This window comes from Symphodus melops (genome assembly GCF_947650265.1).
Source record: "Symphodus melops genome assembly, chromosome: 12".
NCBI lineage: Eukaryota > Metazoa > Chordata > Actinopteri > Labriformes > Labridae > Symphodus > Symphodus melops.
In genome coordinates, this window is record NC_136702.1 from 11164611 (window position 1) to 11185335 (window position 20725).

At 37.6% G+C, this 20725-nt stretch overlaps 1 protein-coding gene and 1 long non-coding RNA gene across 2 annotated transcripts in view; one reads left to right on the top strand and one right to left on the bottom strand.

The window, feature by feature from the left end:
• The window catches only part of slc38a11 (solute carrier family 38 member 11), a 127386-nt gene that overhangs the window by 53680 nt on the left and 52981 nt on the right, over positions 1-20725 (top strand). The gene's annotated exons all lie outside the window — the stretch shown is intronic.
• The window catches only part of LOC306832362, a 96835-nt gene continuing 85015 nt past the window's right edge, over positions 8906-20725 (bottom strand). Inside the window, exons 2-3 of the long non-coding RNA XR_013780214.1 lie at positions 10415-10452; positions 8906-9386 (exon numbers count right to left, since the gene is read on the bottom strand). This is a non-coding gene — a long non-coding RNA (uncharacterized lncRNA). The remainder of the gene's footprint in view (positions 9387-10414; positions 10453-20725) is intronic.

Below are 20725 nucleotides of genomic sequence, written 5' to 3' on the forward strand. Positions count from 1 at the left end.
TGAGGTAATATAGATAAAGTTAAATGTAGTCACACTGTGTAGTAAATAAGAGATACATTGGCTGGACATTGTTAATAATGATGTACTGATTTTTGTATTTTATTTTTTATTATTTTATTCTTATTTTATTTGTTTTCGGGTTTGTTTGCTTGTTTTTTTTTTTTGTTTTTTTTTTGGGGGGGGGGGTTAGTTGGGGCAGTGTATGCAAATACAAAATCGTCTGTCCTTTACAGCACCATCATGTTTAAAAAGTTGCTTACCACTAGATGGCACTAGAAGCATTTCGCTTTGACTCGTGACACAGTTCACGTTTGGAATCATAATGTGTCTGGTGCAATTCAAATTACATAACACATATCAAATGTGTCAAAGATGCAAGTTGGAACTCAAAAAGTGATTTTAAAAGTCTGTTAAGACTCCAGTAAGCATCTGAGACAATAATGTCTATGCAACAAATGATCTAAGAGTACAGCTGTAGTAAACATTGCATTTAGAGTATTTTGCAACACTACTTGCTCTGATTGATAAATCACTACTCCAGGTGTTAAGTAAAGACTTGAAGTAAACAACATTATCAGTTGTAGCTGATTTCCAAAAAGATAAATTGTATCAATGTGATTTTGGTACTCCTACAAAAAGGTAAACAGAAGAGTGTCTTGTCTTGAAGGCCTCCATGTTAAACAATGCTCTCTGATGTGATACAAACACATTGCCCCTATACCTCTGCTGCTCCACTTCAATAGCACATTTTTGAAACAGTGCTCACATCCAGGGGAGATGTGTGCACACAGAGAAGTCTTAAATGCACCCCTGCTTCCGAGGTCCTGTGCTAAATGTTGTTTTGGATGTATTCCTGCCATTGATCGGAGTCTGGCTGCAGGGGGAGAGATGGCAGCTGGGAGAAACTGCGCTTCCTTTAATGAATTCATCCAGCTCCATCCTGCCCAAACGGCCTGTGGATACAACATTTCTCCCAGTAAATAAAACCTCTCTTCGCTCTGTTTCAGCCCTCATGGACAACCAGCACTGTTCCAAACCCTCCTCAGCACTCCTGCCTGCACTCTCAATCTTATGACTTCAGGTTTTGCACTCGAGAGTTTCAACTTAACTCTGTTTAAAATGCCCTTCTTGTTGTATTCCCTCAGTCTGTTTTCAATTATCAGGCTTCGCTGTCTTTGGCCAATTACTGATTATCTCCAATGAAGTGAAGACCTTGCTGTTTGCTCTGGTCTTGATCCACAAAAGGGCTGGGCCTGGGTATGAGTCTGGGCAAATTCTATGAAATAATGAGGGAAGGTTTGTTTAGGGTATGCGCTATAGTCAAGGTTAGAGGCTCTAACTGTTCCTTTGCAAAGAGGTTGCCCATCAGGAGCATCTAAAGCTGGAAGAAAATCCAACTGCTCCTAATGGTACATACAGTGGACTGAAGCAAAGATAAGTCTAGGCCAATAAAACATTAAACTATTCAAGTTGTTCATTAGTTTTGCTCATAGAAGACAAATGGTGAGAAAGCAGGGCAAATACTCCATGCAGGCTTTGTCAACTAATCATTTGACTTTTGTAACTATCCTTTTGGCAACATTGTGGAGGTTGTAGTCCTGCTAGTTTGCTTTTTATATCAGTTTTGCTCTAATAATGAAACAAATTTCATGGACACTGGCCAAACAAACTAAAACAAGAATGTTGTGTAAATAGATTATGGATCAGAAGCTGCATGCAGAGGAGGTCATGTAGGTGGATAGGATGCGATACCCACACTTATCTTTATATAAAACAAGAATTCAGTGGGAGGATTTTTCCTCTGCGTACCGGTTTCAGTGTACCGTAGCCTTGTTGTTTTTGAAGAGTTTGCCGTGCTTTAAATAGATGAATACAGAGACAGTGCTGCTGTTATGATTTTCATTTAAACCACTTAAATCTGGAAGAAACCTCTAATCTCAAATACGACTTATAACAGGTAAAGACACACGCAACTCTTGTGCTGTTATTGGCATTTGTCTCATTTTGAATTTCAGAAAAGAGAACGAAGGAAAGAATTGCACATTTCTACATAATAATGTCTCTTTGTACCAAAAAGGAATCTTTTGGGTGGGTTAACATCTCTAGCTGTGACAAATATTCTCATTGTTCTTCTTTATTCAACGCAGATGATAAAAACATGTTTAAAATACTGTATATACAATTATTTATAACAACTGCAAAAATAGTCAATAGTCGTACAATTGTAAATCCTTTCTAGAGCTATATCTGTCTTTTGTTTTCACACACAGTGAGATTGTTCTATGGTGTTTTCTTGCTGTATTGAGTGTCTTTAGTTATGTATTCTGCCACAGATAATTGCCCAGACAGCGCTTGCTGCATAAACTGAATTTCTAACCTCTGATATATTTTTCTGGGGGTCCTAGAACCGGCGAACGGTAAGTGCCCAGCTTTGTTAATTATAAGGATAACACATGCACTCGTCAAATAATGGATGTGGTTTGCAATTTCAAGTTTTAATAATCAATTACTGGCGGTAATTCTCTGTGGAGTCACAGGATAGTCATTAAATCTCAAAAGGCGAGACACACTCAATGCACCTTCTCTTTTTTTCCCCAAAGCCTTAGTTTTAAATACATAAGGGAACGGGTTGTGCTTCAATCCGATGCATTTTGTTGCCTTATTACAATGTAAAGAAGCTCAATTAGACTTAGACAGAACAGCTTGTAAAATAAGACTTAAAGACAGTGAGTGATGAATGGTCGTATTAATGTTTATTCCTGCAGGAGCACAGAGGAAAGATGCTCTGTTAAAGTAAAGCTACACATCAGCTTTTCTTTTTTTTTCTTCTTTAATATGACTTACTGCTTTTATTAAAGCAGCTAGAAGTTTCCTAACTGGCCTCTTTGATCTTGGCAAACAGGTATGTTTACGGGTATTGAATCAGTGTGTTCTATTTGTCCAGCAGGGTTCCTGTTATTGTATTTTCAGTCCACCATCAAAGCTGAAACATTGCAGAGGTTCTTCCTGACCTTGAGAAATTAACATGGGAGGACTGGCTCTGCTCAGAGGGAGCCCTATAGAGGCCACGTCCCCTCCTAATCCCCAGTTGAAAGGCATACCTCCACTGCTCAGACCAAATCGCAACATCCCAGCTATAGCCAAGTGTTTACATACAATCCATCCACATTCTGACACACATCAAGACAATTATCAAGTTTAATTTGGATTGCTTTCTATGTGTTTTGGATGGTGTCTGAGATTGAGAGAAAGGGGAGGCAGGGGGAGGTAGGGAGGACTGTAAGGTAGAGAGAATTGGCCCTGCACACATGAACAAACAGAGAATCTGAAGTGCAGCGCCCTGTGTGGCTTCCCACCAACTGAACAACATTAAGGCAGTCCTCCATGTAAAAACCTGCTCACTCCTGCAAAAAAAAAAAAAAAAAACACTTCAGTTTGGCAAACGGGCAGTGGCTCAGCGGGGGAGGAGCTCTCCCTGGAAGGCAGACGGTGGACAGCAGGGAGACATAAACCACAGCTTCTGCTGGTGATGGACTGATGTTTTAGGTGATCAGAGGGATGGATAAGAGAAGGAAAAACGACAGGGGTAAAACCAGGAGGGGGTCTTGGAAAGGAAACACTTCTGACTTTAAAGGAGGAGAGACATGAAAAGTGAAGCAAAGCAGAGATGTTTGACAGTGTGGCACTTGGGAGGAATGTGATCATACACAGACAAAGCAGACACAAATTTTCAGATTCTTTACCCTACTTTTCTATTCTTCATACCACCAGCCTGTCCACGGGAATATACACTTCTAAACAACATGATATATCACAGGGGAAATTTACTTCCAGGTCATAAAGGAAAACTCAAAAACGTATACTGTCCCTGCAAAAAAAGTCAAAATGTTCCCCATGTGCACAAACAGATTCCCAAGTGTACAAGTGCACACGCACATTTACACTAGCATTGAATCAATTTACATTCTTGCCTCCCATGTTTTCGCTCATTTACATGGTGTGCGAGTGACTCCTGAACAGGGTAAGGAAGCCTTGTGGAAGAATTCGGAAATGGTCCATTTCTGTGAACACAGTGGAATAGAAGCAGAGCAGCATATGTTGGGATTTGAATGGTCAATCGATGAATAACCCAGAGCGGTGTTTCTCTGTGCAGATTGGCAGACATTGTGTAGTGCTATCTGTGTGTTTATGTGTGTGTGGTAGAGAGAGGAAGAGAGAGAGGAAGAGAGAGAGAGAGAGAGAGAGAGAGAGAGAGAGAGAGAGAGAGAGAGAGAGAGAGAGAGAAAGAGAGGGAGAGAAAGAGAGAGAGGGGGCATGAAGGAATGGGGATTCATCCTTCCCCAAAGTATTACGCAGTGGTCAAAAATATTTGCAATGCCAGGAGGTATTTTGAAAGATATTTGAAAAAAATTCAATAGCATGCTGACCTTTTGCTGGGCACATTCACTGTGTGTGTGTGTGTGATTGTGTGATTGTGTGATTGTGTGTGTGTGTGTGTGTGTGTGTGTGTCTAATCTGGCTCAGAGACAGGGAGGATCTGTGTTACTGGATCATGCTGCTGATTCTAAATTATGTTAATCTATTCTGGTCCTACATTTACTTTGATGTCTTTATAAAATTTGTATTCATGTATGTTTTGTATTCATTTACAAGTTAAGGCTGTACTCAAAAATTAGAGAGAAAAAATAACCTTAAAAAGTGAGTAAGATTCAATTAAAATGGTTTGCATATTTAAAGGCAGTGGCGTTTAAAGGAAATAAATTGAAGTGGGTTTTTTAGTCTCGTCTTTCAGCTAGATTTTTACCACAGCAAGTTCTGTACATCAGCTTCCTTATTGTTGCTATTTCCCCTCATATATGTACATACCATTGTTTCTTTATGAGAATTAAATTAATGTTTTCAACAAATTCATTGTAAACATTTTGTTAAAAGTTGGATATTTTTTTCTGATGAGCTGATGTGAAATGTCATTCTGCGAAGGACCACCACAAGAGGGCAGAAAGTATCCAAACACATTTACGACTCATTTCATTCTATATGTTCAGTACGTGACAATATTTAGATCTTTGGACAACGTCTGCCTGATTCTTATCACAGCAGACAGACAGCTGCAGCAGACACTCTGTGATTTGCTGTGATAGTTTGAAATGTTACCAAGGTGATGATAGGGGATGTTGTCAGATGATACTTGCATTACATCTCAAGAAAAAAAAAAGATTAACAAATATTTTAAAGAAAAAAAAAATGCTTTTAATAATGAGCAGAATTCAGCTTCTCTAATATCATTCACACAAGTGTGACATTTAGGTTCAAGGTGACATGCCAATTCTTTTCTAATAAGTAAAGATAACGCAGAAGTTTTGTTGCAGTGTACTTCACACTCTCAGATCTTTGCCATGGTTGAAATTATATATATATAGCATATTCTTTTAATTTTATGCACAGGGGACGTTTCTAATTTTTAAAAAAAGTAGCAATGTATATGTGTCCGTAACAAAGAAACAGAATGAGTAGAAAGAAAGGAGAAAATAGTCAAGTGTGGTGCTTAATTATAACCTAGAAAGAGAGAGAGAGAGTCAGTTAGTCATCAGCCAATGTCTGCACACTTTATACATAGTGATGATCAAGTTCATACGTATATGTACATTACATTTCTTATTTTAACAAATCCGTCATCAGAGAGCGTTCAGAGACACACGACTGTAGAGAACATGGCAACCTTGTGAAGCTAATAGGAGATAGACGGAGAGGGATGGGGAAGTGAGAATATATTTTTCTATTTACAAAAGTTACAACAAGAACAAAACAAACTTAATGTGTTTGAGAGAATTATTGACTAAAATAGCACTGATCATATTCATATAAGAACGATCCTGAATAGCAGCCTTACACTGTACGGGTCGAGCCTTCCTAACTGCAGAGCAGAGAGTTTGCTGACTAATCAGCCGTCTAAATTGAATCGATGCTTGGCTGCGTGGATGATGTCTCACGGAGTGTTCAGCAGCATGGAGATTTAGCAACACAAACAAACAGTACATTTATTACATATGGAGGAGTTGGGTTATTTGGGGCCAGCAGCACTGAGCCCAACATACTGGCAAGGAGAAAAATGTTCTGGTTTTATTAACGCTGAGAAAATGTAAAAAACACATGATATTCTGGATTAAAGCATGCTATGCATGTTCATCATTATTCTACACTTCAAGGTCAGTTTAGGTGGGTTTTTTTCATTATACTCAAGGGGACACTTTTTTGATATGACACTCTGCTTGCAATGTCAAGTGTTTTGAGAGTGGAAAAACCTAAAGAAAGCACACCCCCTAACAGTCAAATCTACAGAAACAGAAAGCAAAAATGTGATACCAACGGTGGCTGATTCCCCTTCATTCCACTTTTGTGTGATGGTTTTTAGTCAATTGTAGGTGTCACCATTTTTTCCATAGTTTGCATACATTATTTTGTTTAAAGACGAAAGCTCAAACTGCAATCACCATAAAAATCCTAATCGGTTAAACTCTTTAACTCTCAGCTGAATTTAAGCTAACCAGGCTCCCTCTGATGATTATCAAACACAGCTGGATCTGCTCTTCTATTATGACATATACAGTATTCTCCAAATTCATCGGCTGATTTAACTTTCAGGTTTAGTGAAAAAAAAAAAGGAAATGCAGATGTGTTTCTTTTAAATTATAACAGAGGTCTTAAGATTTATGCTCAATTTTTTTTCTGGAAAAAGCGTTCCAAAAAGGTTTCTTTTTATTTGATTTAAATCTCCCTCAAGGTTACAAAGTAATGTGAGAAAGTGTGCACACTCTCTTTTTGTGCTAGCTTTTGAAGCAGGAACTAACATCAGAGCAAGTTGTTGAAATTCATAAAATAGTGACCCAGGGCAAAAAGAGGACAGGGGTCACAGGAAACCATAAAAAAGTTATATTGTGAATTTTTTACTTGAATTTTCCCTTTAAAGTTAGACTTCTAAATATTTCCCCTCAACATTATGAGAAAAAGGTCAGATTTGTTGCTCTAATCAGAATACTGAGTTTTTCTCAGTATTTGAGAATCTGAAGGAATCTCTGAATCTGAATGCTGGAAAAATAATATTAATTCTCGTTCCCAATACTTTTTTCATGATAGAAAATAGTATATCATTTACATATGAATACATTGTTTAAAGAAATTATTTAAAATGTGTATTTATTGTTAAATGTGGTAAAAAAAACAAACAAACAAAAAAACCCATCCTAGACACATTACAAATCAAGATTCTAAGACTGTTTTTGTGATGCACTCGAATCGCGAGACAGAAATGAAAAAAACATACAGACCCTCAAAGAATGGAGCTGCTTACAATGCTAAGAAAGTCCTTTAAAGTTTATTTGCTGAGGTCAATAGAACAATAACTGAAGAACAGCTTTAATTAACTAATATTTGTTGTCTCATCATCATTGAACATGTACGACCAGGTGCTCAACAGCTTGTCCAAAGAGTTCGATGATGATAGACAGATTTTTTTTTGGATGGACACATGGACATCACAGTTAGAATGGACAAATACAAATATAATAATAATACAAGGAGAAGGAAAGAAGAGGTAAATTCAGATTTAAATCCATATGAGCACTAAAACAAAGGCAACGTGACCAGACAATAAACCAGTCATAAGATTCTCATGTGAAGACTGTTTTGGTTTTTATTTGAGCTAAAAGCATTACTATTTGTCTCTATTACTATTTGTTTATTTTTAAATTAGTATAGAGGGTTCCAAAGTGTTGCACCCTTTGCAGAGAAAACAGACGCCAACAGAGGCCTTGTACATTGAGACCTGACGGAGGCTTGTGTGATTGTCCTGTGGGAGCTCTGAAACCTGATGGTCAATAGCGATACCACATTATAATTTAGATAATTATTTCCTATTGTATCATATCATGAACATGTCTAGCAGCTACTTAATAGCTGCTGGTTGTCTTTGCTCAAATGAGGTTGTCAAAAGCCCCAGCTAGTCTATCATCCTCCAGACAGGAAGCTGACTGTCCTGCATGTCATTTCCCACTCTCTCATCCCTGTTTCTGAATCCACTGTCCTTTCAATAAAGGCGACTTTATTTAAAAAGAAAAAAAGAAGAAGAAAGATACATAATCAATATGAAAGTCCACCACAGCATTACTCTTGTTTTCTTTCTTTCACAACACCCACCAGCAAGAGAGTAGATCATGCAACCAAAACCCAACCGGGAGAAAAAACTCAAATAAGGACCTGTTCAGTAACCATAACTTTGTAGGCAGGCTTATTACCCAAATTGTCTTTAATGCAAGACAAAAGAGACTTCATATTCTGTATGAGGGTGTAGCATCTGCGTGGCTAACACTGATTAGCTGGACAGAAGCTGCTTGTAGGCTAGTATTATCTCTGTCTATGCTATCTGTTGTTTGGCTTGAAATAGCAAGGAAAAAGGATCAGACGGAAAGAGTTTTTTAAGTTCTAATGTTTTTTTGTTTTTTTTCCTTAGCTCTGTCAACAATGATTTACTTAAATCCTTTATTTAAAAGTCCTTCAATCTGAATGGACTAAACTAAAAGACAAAAGAAGTTGGATTTTCTGACTCACTTCTGGGCGTATACTGTAAGGATATGGCCAGGCGCAGATAATAACTGTTGTTGTGTAGTACAAATTCTATCTTGTGTTGCTCTGGGATACAGCCTGACACACACACAAACACGTTAAGGGCAAGGTTAAAACTATGATTGAAGTTTTCCCCAAAGAAGAACCGTTTTTCTTCGTCAAGTGAGTTTTGAGTCGATGATTCCTTTGGTTTGTAACAGTCTTATTCTAAGTTATTATTTACAAGGTTATTTGCCATTATTAGTGCATGTACATCTCTCAAACATGATGATATTCTGTGTTTGTTTGAAGGAAATAGAACTGTTGGGTGGTAATAAAGTGAAACATGAAAGGTTCCAAACACAATCCAACACGTCATTCATTCAGCTAATATAACAAGGCTATGTTGCTTGTATTCAAACTCAAATACAGTACATTGACAGGTATTTATACAAATATAGTACAGTGACTGGGATTGCACAGAGGCAAAGCACAACACTGATGGCTGTTCTTGAGAGATCTAATCAGTATAGTAGCCATCTGCGTGATAAAAAACCCCCACTGTCATTACCATCACCATCATCAATAATAATATCGATCCATCGTCATCCTCATCATTAAGGTCGTAGGTATTCTTGAAAGAGCTGGGTCTTTAGCTTATTCTTAAAGGTGCAAAGGGACTCTGCAGGTCGAATGGAGATTAGACGTTTGCTCCACCACCAGGGGGCGACAGAGCCTTGCTTGTGTTGCACTTCCTCTATGATGTACGTCGCTTTGGATAAAAGTGTCTGCTAAGTGAATTGTAGAACAGTACAATGACAAAACTACTGTAATCTGATGATCAATCTGCATTTTGGCCATTTGTTGATATAAAGTAAACAAAATGACACACAAAAGGCAAAGATAACCAGAATGTATTATCCTTGTAAAGCAAAGCATTCAATATAAGATACTGTTTAAATTACCAACTGTCCCTCACTGTCCCCTCTCCCCACTCTATCATCGCCCAGAGGCTTTCTCTTTACTCAGATAGAGGCCAGCATGAGATACAGCTCGTCCTTCAACTCACAGATTTACAGCACGGCTCACACACTTATTCAATTCATCCACACGCCACAATGCATACACATTCAAACACTGATTCTGCAGACAGCAAACATGTGCAAACAGCATTTCATGATACCGAAAAATAGTTTTTTTTATTTGGACAATCTAATATCCAAAGGCAGTTTTGAAAGCATCCTATTTGTTTACTTTGCGCTTCCTTTCATGCTGAGGTTGAATGGAGGCTAACGTCAATCAAAGCACCGGACCTTACTTGTGTACTGCTAAGTCCATGTCTTTGCCCTTATTATAACACAAGTTAATTGAATCTCTGTGGAGAACTTCCTTGCAGAGGATTCTATGTGTATCAAAGGTACAAAAGTGATGGAGCAGGTGCAGCAATATTTGCACTTAGTGTATTTCCACTGAATATCAGTTTGCTCTGGTCAGACATTTAAGAGAATATTTCGAGCTTTGTAAACCCCCTTTCATTTAGCGCTGGGCCGTATTCCTATCTTCCTGTTTTCAAAAGATTCCTCTTTGACCCACATATATACCAACAACAGAGAAAGACTTCAGTCTGAGCTCCAGCTTGCTGTTTTCTGCGCTTGCTAAAGATACACCAAGAAATGGGATATGGACGAAATGGCCCTGACCTCAGACATGACTGCACACTAAAAGGAGAGGAATGCATCTTTGTCCATAACAGACTGTTGAACACAGGGATCACAACATATTTATGTGTAATGGTTTGCAGAGGTGGTCAACTCACATGGTGCTGCAGTAATTGCTGTCATATTTCTTCAACACCTGAAACACAGCAATAAGAATTTACTAGCTATAGACTGTGTACATGTTGTCATGTCCCTCTGTGTAAAAGATGCTGGCTGCTTGTTTTTGGTGCTCAAAGCATTACATGCACATGGGGTTACAGATACAAACACATAATATTTGCTTTGACTATTTACCTGAGAGAGAAAAAAGGGTCAGAAGACGTTTGCTAACATTTAAGTCACATCAACTTTAGCACAGAATAATATGTCAATGTGACATTTCCTGCTTCTCTCACTGCCTCAGCAGCGACACGAAAATGTCAACTGTGTGTGCTTTTTACCCTAAAGTCTCCCCTCAGTGGACAGACTTTCGTCAGATTTGACTGAAATAGTTTAGTTAAAAGCTCCTATGCTGGACAAGGCAGTATGTCTTATCTCCTTGATCATATTGTCCTGTAGTGGGTCGTGTTTTCTGACAAAACAAAACTCATTTTGCACTTCTTTTAACAGTCATATCACTTATTGTGGAAAAAGTCTGACAGTGGTAACAGGTACAAATTGATTATAGAGATAGCCAATGTTGTTAATAATGTCATTATCAGTTTTAAACTTCCACCAGGTTCTTTAAAATGTTGACAATTATAATAACTCCCACACATCACCACGTGGTCCCATTCCAGCTACGAGAGCTATGTAAACTTCATTGAAGAAGATGAGTTAATTAAGTGTGTTAATTTCGTGTATATTTTGACACACAATGCCAATGTTGTTGTCGAGTAGGAGGCCATCTTGACAGTGCTGATCTAAGAAGGATAGAAAAGGCAGAAATCATACTTGTGGGAGAGATTTTTGGGGGGCTTCACTATGTATCAACATTCATTTAATTCTGAGGAGTAGTTTTAAATAGTGTTTGACTGCTTCATTGTTACAAGTAAGATATGGAATATAATTTCACTGACAAAATAATATAATTTCTGTTCAATGTGAAGCAACAGCAAACAGCTGTTTAGTTCAGTTTGGCTCAGAGATTATTAGAAACAGGGAAGTATTACAGCTAGTCTAAAAATAACAACTTGTGGTAAAAAAAAAGAAACACTGAACCAAAAGGGCTCATAGGAGGAGCTTTGAATCTTTATAAACCTTTATAAGAGGAGGTAATAAGAGACAAGAAACAGCCTGTTGGGGTTGAATAGCAAACTAAGTATTTCAGATAACTATGCATACATTTTAACTATTTAATAAAGTCGTTGATAGATAACCTGCTTGTCTTAATGTGGTAGTTGTCTTCAGTATTATACCATTGACACTTATAACAGACAGCTTTCTAAGGAAGTTGTTAAAATACACTAACCTACACAGTGCCTGTACATGACCAATGAGACAAAATATTGGATGTAGTTATATAGATTTTAAACAAACATGGTGATGTACCCTGTAACATGCATATTATGAAATGTGTTGTCTCATTTCCTCATCTGTTAGACATTTGTCATCATCTGTTTTGTGGACATTACAAACAGTTGTTAAACTTGTATTTTCCTCTTCATTCTAAGCACTGTGTGCTCACTTCAAAAACAGCCCCCTGTTTTTCCATGGATTGGAGAGCGATGTCGCAGGAAATTGGAATTGCAGAGATTTGACATCATATTTTCGTACAAAGCAGGCTGCTCCTCATATCTGTGAAGCAGTACTTGAGATAAGGATAGAGCAATTTCAGCACAATTGGCAGAGGACTATTTTCTCAAAGCAAGAGCGTGTATTTCACTTACAGCGCTGAGCACACATTACTAACAGTTGATACTTTAAGTAGTGTAAGTGTTTATGGTCGTCAGTCTTTAGACTGATTCTGAATTCAAATTGTGTGTAATGGAAGTGAGGTCTTAGAGCAACAGGGACCTGAAGTATATATTTACTCTCTGTGTAGGAGCCCAAATGAGGCTTTGCAGTGTTGTACATTTGAGATAAGCATAAAGGCTCAGGCCTGCAGTTTCAAGACTTTGTCACAAACCTATGGATGTATCGTAAAGCTGTTGGTGAAGATTGCTAAGCTCTCAGACTGCCATGCAACCTTTGAGTAACTGAGTACAAACTAATGTGATTTAAAAAGAAGTGTATGTTGTTGTTTTCTGCTCTGACAGAGAATGAGCTATTTTCATTGAGATATAGTATACCTTTTTCAGGCTGTCATCATCATTATGATCATCTGTTCTTTAAATACAACCTTGTTCATGATACAGCTTCTTTTTCTTTTTTTTATTAATAGGTGTTGTTTGTTTCAACATCACTGATTTTTTTCATCAGGATTTTGCTTTCCAAAGGATATTTGTCTGTATTTAACTGATAACAGGTGGAGCAGTTTGAGTAAAAGGTGACTGCAAAGGGTGTTTGTGATAGTTTAATTTTAACCAATATAATTGACATGGCGAGGCACAGAATGAGTCTTCATTTTCTTTCTCGGAGTGTGAAACTTACTTCACTTTTTTAGAATGTGAGCATTTGCAATGAACACATTGCAAAAGTCCAAATTTATCACAATAAGTAAGAAGAAATATTTACAAAAGAAAACAATGCCTCCTCAGTCAGGATGGGTACATTTTAGTTTTTGGATGAAGGGCTGGTTTTAATATCCATGTGGCATCACTTAGATGTAATCAGGTTAGATTAAAAAGTGCAAACTGGTGGTGAAAGGTGAAACTTTTTCAGATTAAAGACATGTTTTTTTTAATATAGAAAAAGTGAGTTAAAGCTAATATAGACTTTCTAGTTTTTTTTCACTGCGTATCTTCATGGACACATTGAAAAATGAAATCCTCTGTCAAGCATTTTCTCATATCATTCAGGCCCTAAACTTACCATATATTTACACACTCTTTCCTTGATTCTTCAAAATACTCTGTTATTATTCTGTGAAAGCATGCCATTACATTTGTTTTTCTTACTCATTCAAAAATATAATCAAGCAAATCATAATAAAATATGGGATAAAGGAGAAAAGGTAAAAGTAAACGTAGAGCACCACAAAAGGAACAGATTATCACTACTCAAAAACCCCAAAGTTTCTCATGCCTTCCTTATACAGATCATCCCTGGTGTCCCCCTCCTCGCTCTGGGTCCCCTGATGTAGAAGAAATGGAAATACATGCAATCAAAATTCAACACATGAGGTCTCTATGATATATATTCAGGCCACAGAGGTGACTGAATAATAACATTAATGACATTTTTACATTGACTAAAAGTCAGAGTTCCCCTTCGTTAATTTTGCATTCAACCTACAATGCAACAGTCATGCAGCTCGGCCTGTATCTTCAACAAAGCAATTCTGACCACACAGATTATTATCAATAAATTGAATAAACTTTAACTACCAGTGTGGGATGATGTTAACATTGTGTGCATGAATGCATCATCAGGTGGATAAGAGCTCATAAGTGCAATCAATGCCTTTGAAATAAAGAGGACACAACAGACAAAAACACTGATTATCTCCTACAAATGCCTCTGGCTGTGAGGGAAACTGCTGTGCTTATTTTTTTTTTCTTTTTCACATCTCATGTCTTTGTTTGTCAGTACAAAGAAACAAATGTAAATAATATCATTATCTTCTCTTTCCTCTCCGTGGATAAATAGAGGCTAAAATGGTTTTATGTGGATTCTTTTCTGCTGTGATTAGAGTTTAGGACAAAGATACGTTGATCTGCCCAGAAGAGAAGAGGGTAGGGTTCTTTTCTTTCTTTCTAGAGTGTATCCAGTAGGAAACATGTAATTGGAAATTGATGTTTTGCTCAGTTATTCTTCATCAAGTTAGTTTTTGCACATTATTGTCAAGAAACTGGAAGTATAGGATGCAGACAAGGGAAAAGATGCTTACACAGCTCAAATGGCTATCCATTTGAAGAAGTTGGCATAAAGATTCATAACTACAACAACAAAAGTTCCAAAACGATTTCTGTAACAGCATCTATATGCAAATGAAAAAAAAAAAAAAGTGCAAAAAGTAGAAGTAAGTGTGTTAACGTTTCTTCATAAAATGTGATTCAACAATAATTCAGTTCAAAGTAGCGCCCTCTGCTGCTCTGGAGCATATTCTTCCTTGCAGCTTGTTCGGCGATTGTGTTTTTGTATCTTCTGTAGAATTTCAGCCCATTTCTCCTGAAACTGACAAGTAAATTTCTTTGTGGTTAATGCAGTGCATGAGCTCATAGGCCACTGTAGAAAAAGTCTGTCTGTAAGAAGCATGTCTTTATTTCTTGAAGGGACAAAAAGTTCCGATCTGAACCTGATATCTTCTTCTATGATCATAAATAGTGCTTTCCTCTGAGCCTCACGTTGTTATTGTAAAGATTGGCCTTATGCCTGCTAAAGGCCCAGAGCCCAAGCTGGGACAAGTCTCCTTTAAATCGGCACTGGAATCTCACAGACTGCACTGATTCCCTTGTAGGGTTTTGTGCTCTTAAGAAGTGATCACCCTCCTTCAATGCCCCGTGGATTAAACAGGGCAGGCCGGTTCACTCCTCCCAAACTCAGCTCCTTGACGACTCTACCTTTGTAGCCAATAAAAGACTAACTAGAAAAGAATGAAGCTATGGGAGAATCAATCTACTGGAAGTCTCCCCACAGTTTTCTCATCATTTCTTGTGTCGTATGTCATCTAGGATTGTAACACAAAAAGGGAAAACCCAGTGTGAGGGATGGTTTCTCAGTAACGATCAGAGAAGCCGGAGCGTGAAAGTCTTTCAGGAGGAGTGTGAGGTAAGTTGTGTTTAGGAGTTAAGTCGAGTGTGAATTTTGTTTGCGGACTAAAAATGACAATTCTCTTCTTTTGTCATTTTCCATGTACCGGTACTATATAGCGTTATTTTTATGCAGCAATTAGGCTACAAATGACAATATGTAGTAATGCAGCCTCCAATATTCATGTTTTGGGACCCTCGTATTAATCAGAAGCAATTCGCAGTCAGTTAAAACATGTACTTTATAACAGCCTATTATACATTCATGCACTTAAAATACATTCTTAAATATGTATAATTATTGGTATACTGTATATCACCTCTGTCCCTTGAGAAAATAAAGAATCAAACAAAATTTGGCCATGTTTCCATACCAATCTGATGCATGCAATTACATACATGCAGACACGTTAATCAACAAAGCCCACATTTTTTTTTTTTTCAGATTTTTGTATGCATACCTTCCATTCTGAATTTATCATAATTTACAGTATATTAACTTTGTCTTCACCATTTCCTGGACATGAACATTATTGTCCAAACAGCAGCTCTATAAGCATAACTTAAAAAAACAACATTTGATCTAAGACTACGACTAAGACTAAAATGGATCAAAATGTTTTTTCAAAGCATTACAGTATAATAATCAATGTTGCATTAAAGAACTTCTTCAATTATTTGTCCTGGTACTGTTACACACCATTGTATTTCATTTGGTCTGCCTGGCTCTACAGTGCGACTGCTCCATATCAGGGGATGAAGCTGTCTGTTCAGGTGATTGACACAAGCCTACATTAAGAGGTGGTTTTGGAAATTAGTCCGTGGAGACCCTTTGGAGCCGAGCTGGAGAAGGAGGGCCGTCTCTGAGAGGAGCCATGCCTTTTTAACCCCACTCATTGGTATGCCGATGCGCAAGTGGCGAGCTGCTCTCTAAATGGCTGAGGCATCCTGGCTGGTAGCCCCTCGACACGTTTCTGAACAGACAGACCCCGTGGAGAGCTGCCAACAATATGCAGCCCAGAATCCTCAAATTACAATGGGCCCAATTAATAATCACATAGTTAGTTCATATTTTATGTCTTATGGAGAGCTCAGCAGAACAAAGCTTCCACCAGAAATTTGTAGCCTGTTATTTTTCCCTGTATAATGACCAAAGCTTTACCTTAACATGTTGAACTATCTGTTTTCTTTTCCTCCAAAATCTAGAATTTTGGGATTGTTTTAATGACATGGTAGCTTGACCATTCTTTCACCCTCCTATTAATTCACTATTATGGGCAGATGTGTAAAAAATACATAATAATGGGACCACTAAGGGATAGTCATGAAAATTGAATGAGTCTGTCATGGAGGGATACACCATAAAATAAGACATATTCTTCTATCAGTGAGAGAGCACGTTAGAGTGAGTTTTTGACCAATTGAACCTTTTTCCAAACATAATAGTTTAGTTATAAGTTTCAATATGAGCAGAAGTAAATCTGCAGTTGGTACCTGATGTCAGTGGACACAAACCCTTTAATTTCTGACATTGATCCACAGTTTTTCAGCACAAATGTCCCCCTGTAAACATGCACGTAAATATACATTTGATTTGTATACAACACGAACATAATGTAATTGTAATCTCCGTTTATGTTCAGTGTTTTGTTACCTTACATCTCACGATACAGAATCAGCGGCACTTTTTCCATGTCAGTGAAGAGCAGTTTTCAGATTTTGACGTGTTCATTGAAAGTTGTTAATCAGATGTAAATATGCAAAGTGGCTTCCCCGGGGCTCCCTTTGAAATGCAAATACTGGGTGCAAACAAAGGTGGGGTTGGATATAGGTTCTGATGCAGCAAAATCATGGAGGTGTAATACCGTTCATATCTCATTAGAATATGAAAGACAGCGTCTATGTTCCCTCAACCTTTTATTAATGGACTTGTTGTGATTTGGGAGTTTTGATGATGAGATCTGACATTTTTTAAGTGTTTCCATCCCTCAAACACAAGATCTATCTATCTATCTATCTATCTATCTATCTATCTATCTATCTATCTATCTATCTATCTATCTATCTATCTATCTATCTATCTATCTATTGTAGGTATCCTTCGTGTTGTATTTTAAAAAGTAGATTTTATGATGTGCCACTGAGAAGCATTTTTAAAATCTGGTGGGAGTTTTGTGGGAGGTTTTAAGTGATGAAGGCAATTTATGAAAAGGGCCCCATTATGCTGTATGCATTATATTACCTGGTATTACTTGTATAATTTCTGTTTCTTCTAGTATGTGTGCAAATGAAGCATTACTGTAAGTAGAGACTTTCTTCTCTAAAACAGTAAAATGGACAGCGGAGGTTTTAAAGGGGTTATGTTTTAAACCTGATGAATATTTAGTTTGTTCTGCTGTTACAATAAAGGTATAGTATCTTTTGCATTGATACAACTTCAACAAAAAAGAAAGTTACATCAGTCAGTGGTCCTTGTGGGTTTAAGATAGAAGGGGAATTCAAAACATGTGAGGTTGTTGAGATAAAAGGAGTGAGTTTAGCAGACATCAATACTCTGCTCATAAACTGGATGATAAAGATGGACAAAACCACAGCCACCTCATAAGGTACATGCCAAGTCTCTTAAGTTGAATCCATGAATAGAGAGATGCGCGGAAACAAAGCAAAGGAGAGAGGGAACCAAGGAAACAAGAGACATGAGACGTCCTTTCCTCTGTCGCATCACATGATGTGATGTCTGTTTGTGATGATGTCATCAGCTAATCATCGATGAGCCGTCAGTCAAGTCTAACATCTGTTTGTGTCTGCACATGTGAACTGTATAGTAGTAAGTTGAGTAAATACACACTTCAACAGTGAAGTAAATTAATGAGTTAATTCATGTATTTAAGTTTAAGTCAAATATAAGTTTATAACATTCATACAGTGAGCTATTTACATATTTGAGTTTACAAAGTTTATATTGGTATATTTACATACTTAAATATTTTCATTAGCACCTAGTGACTGTGACCAAATTAAAGTTAATCTAACTCTGTGGTTGTCATAACATCTGCTCTGAGTTTGTTCATGCTAGCCTCTGACTGGCTAACTAAGGGTTGTGTGAAATGTACAATGAGGCTGACGGTAAAGTGCTGCTGAGAAAGTTATCTGTCTCCATCCTGCTGTTCTTCAAAAGTAGAATGATCCATCCACCACACATCGAACCTTTACACACTATGTAAGAAAATCTAGGATCGTTTTGTAAACTTCAGCACTTCTTTAGACTTTGTTTGCCCATTTTCTCAACTCTGCTTTAGGCCGCCAGCGAGAGCTACATTAGCTGCTTCAAACACTCCACATCTCAGTTGATGGCAACGTTGAAAGTAATTACAAAGGAGAGACATATATGTAAATATTTTCATTTTCATTCCAGTTCCATTGTGAAAACATCCACACAAAAAAACAACCTTTGGAAGAGAGTCCATTTTTTGTGGTTTTTAGCCAGGTGAGAAGTAAAGAGAAGCTGAGGCTTCGGAGCCTTTTCAATGTGTCGTCATTGTTAACAGAATGACTCATGACACAAGAAATGAGTTGGAGTTAAAAGATGATTTTGATGTAGGGACTGTTACTTTCAACTAAATACAGGTGACTGTTAATGAAGCTTTGTGAAAAAGTTGTAAAAGTTGTACAATAATTAAATAATAGCTCCAGAATTGTACAGGACGATACATTCTGCCCATAGTCTGTAAATACTAATAGACAAATCCTGATTGACGTCACCCATCTGTTACTGCAGAGGGCTTTAAAAGCCCGACGGTGGTCGCCATGCTGCAAATGCTGTCTTAGCTTTCAATGAACCTAACAACAGGCAGCTGCCACATACATCTTGCCCATTCAAATCTAAACAGATCGCCTCCCTGTAGGCCTACAGTGCATGCCGATCATGAGATAATCACACTAATTTCATTTTTGGAACCAGGCTGTAAACATGTTGATTTCTGCTGTAAAAATGGGCTTTTTTTAAATTGGTGTGGATGTGACGTGCACCTCAGCACCAGTTTCATTTTTCAACACCAGAGGCTGCCGCTTGGTTCTAACTGAATGTTTTCCAGTGTACAGTTTCAATGCTAATGGATAGTTTTATTAGAACTACAAGTCAATATCAAAATGCTTCAAACACGACAATTCTCCCACTCCTCCATATTCTGCATGCATATGCAGAAACTGTTTATAGAGATCAATATGGTGAAAGTTGCGGAGATATACTTGGACAGGTGAATTTCGCACTGCCCCAAATGGTCAGCCAAAACTTTGTTGATGATTTCCACTTTTCTCTCATGTCTACACATTTCCAATTTCAGGAGGAAAATTGGGATTCCTGAGTGTCTGAAGTACCATTTTCTGACTCTATGGAGTGGAAAATAGGATTCAATTCCTGCTCAACACCTCTTCATTAACTAACCACCAAAAGCCAGGCACAGAAAGTGCTTGTATCAAAGAACTTTGATAACTGTATTTCCATGCTTCTTAAAAACATTTTTGGGTGAGCATTTCACAGATGTTCTAATGCTTTGTAGAAAGAAGTGCATTGAAACACTAGAAAAGTCAAGTTTAGCGTAATTATTCATTGTGGGACCGGTGAATGCAATTTTTGTTTGAGCAGAGTAACCCTGACCAATCCCTCTGGAGAGGTGTTTCAGCTCGCTGTGTGTACAGCCACTTAACCACACTCGCAAGCATTAGCCACCCATGACTTTACTGCCAATCCACATTCGACACCCACTGTACTCCCCCATTAAAATTTTACAGGTCAAAAATTTAAAAAGCAGTTAAAGAAATGTTCTTTTTCATTACATGTGACAATAAAAGGAGTAGGTCAGCCTGTGGCATAATGGCACGGTAATTAGAGCCTGGCGCTTTGATAAAGTGTGACTGTAAATCAATGTAAGACTAATTAATCAATATTTTAATTATTAGACCTTTTAATGAGCGTTTGGTTGAATTCCCCTGGAACTTGCTGCCATTTTGGCCTCGGCTGTGATCATTAGCAAGAACATGGAGGTTTTTACTGTACTGAATGTGCCATCATTGTGCAATGAATAGTGACATCAAAGAGTGTTAATTCTTGGCTTTCTTACACTTGGTGGAAAAGCAAGACAAGAATGAACTGCAGAAGTCTGGGAAGACTGGATTCCCATTTCTGACTCAGTCATCTGTATCTTAATGATTTTCTTTCTCAAATCAGCACACACTAATTACATTTTTTGTGTCTTCACCCATTCAAGTCATTACACCACTTATCTCACATAATAAAATGTGTGTTATGAGACAATAACACAGCGTTTAAAGCTTCTCTTGGTGGTGTCTTTTGATAAACTCACAGATGCAGTGTACCTGTCACTTTGAGTTTATTTAGAGCATACCAACACCCCTGTGTCGTTAAAGTTGCCTGTGCATGACTATACAGAAGCTCTTCTGCTTTATTACTTTGACGATAATTATTGTGTTCAGTGAGTTCATGTTTCTGCATGTCATATGTCGAAAGATATTTATTTCATCACATTGTTTCTTATTTGAAGTTCCACTTGAGCTCAA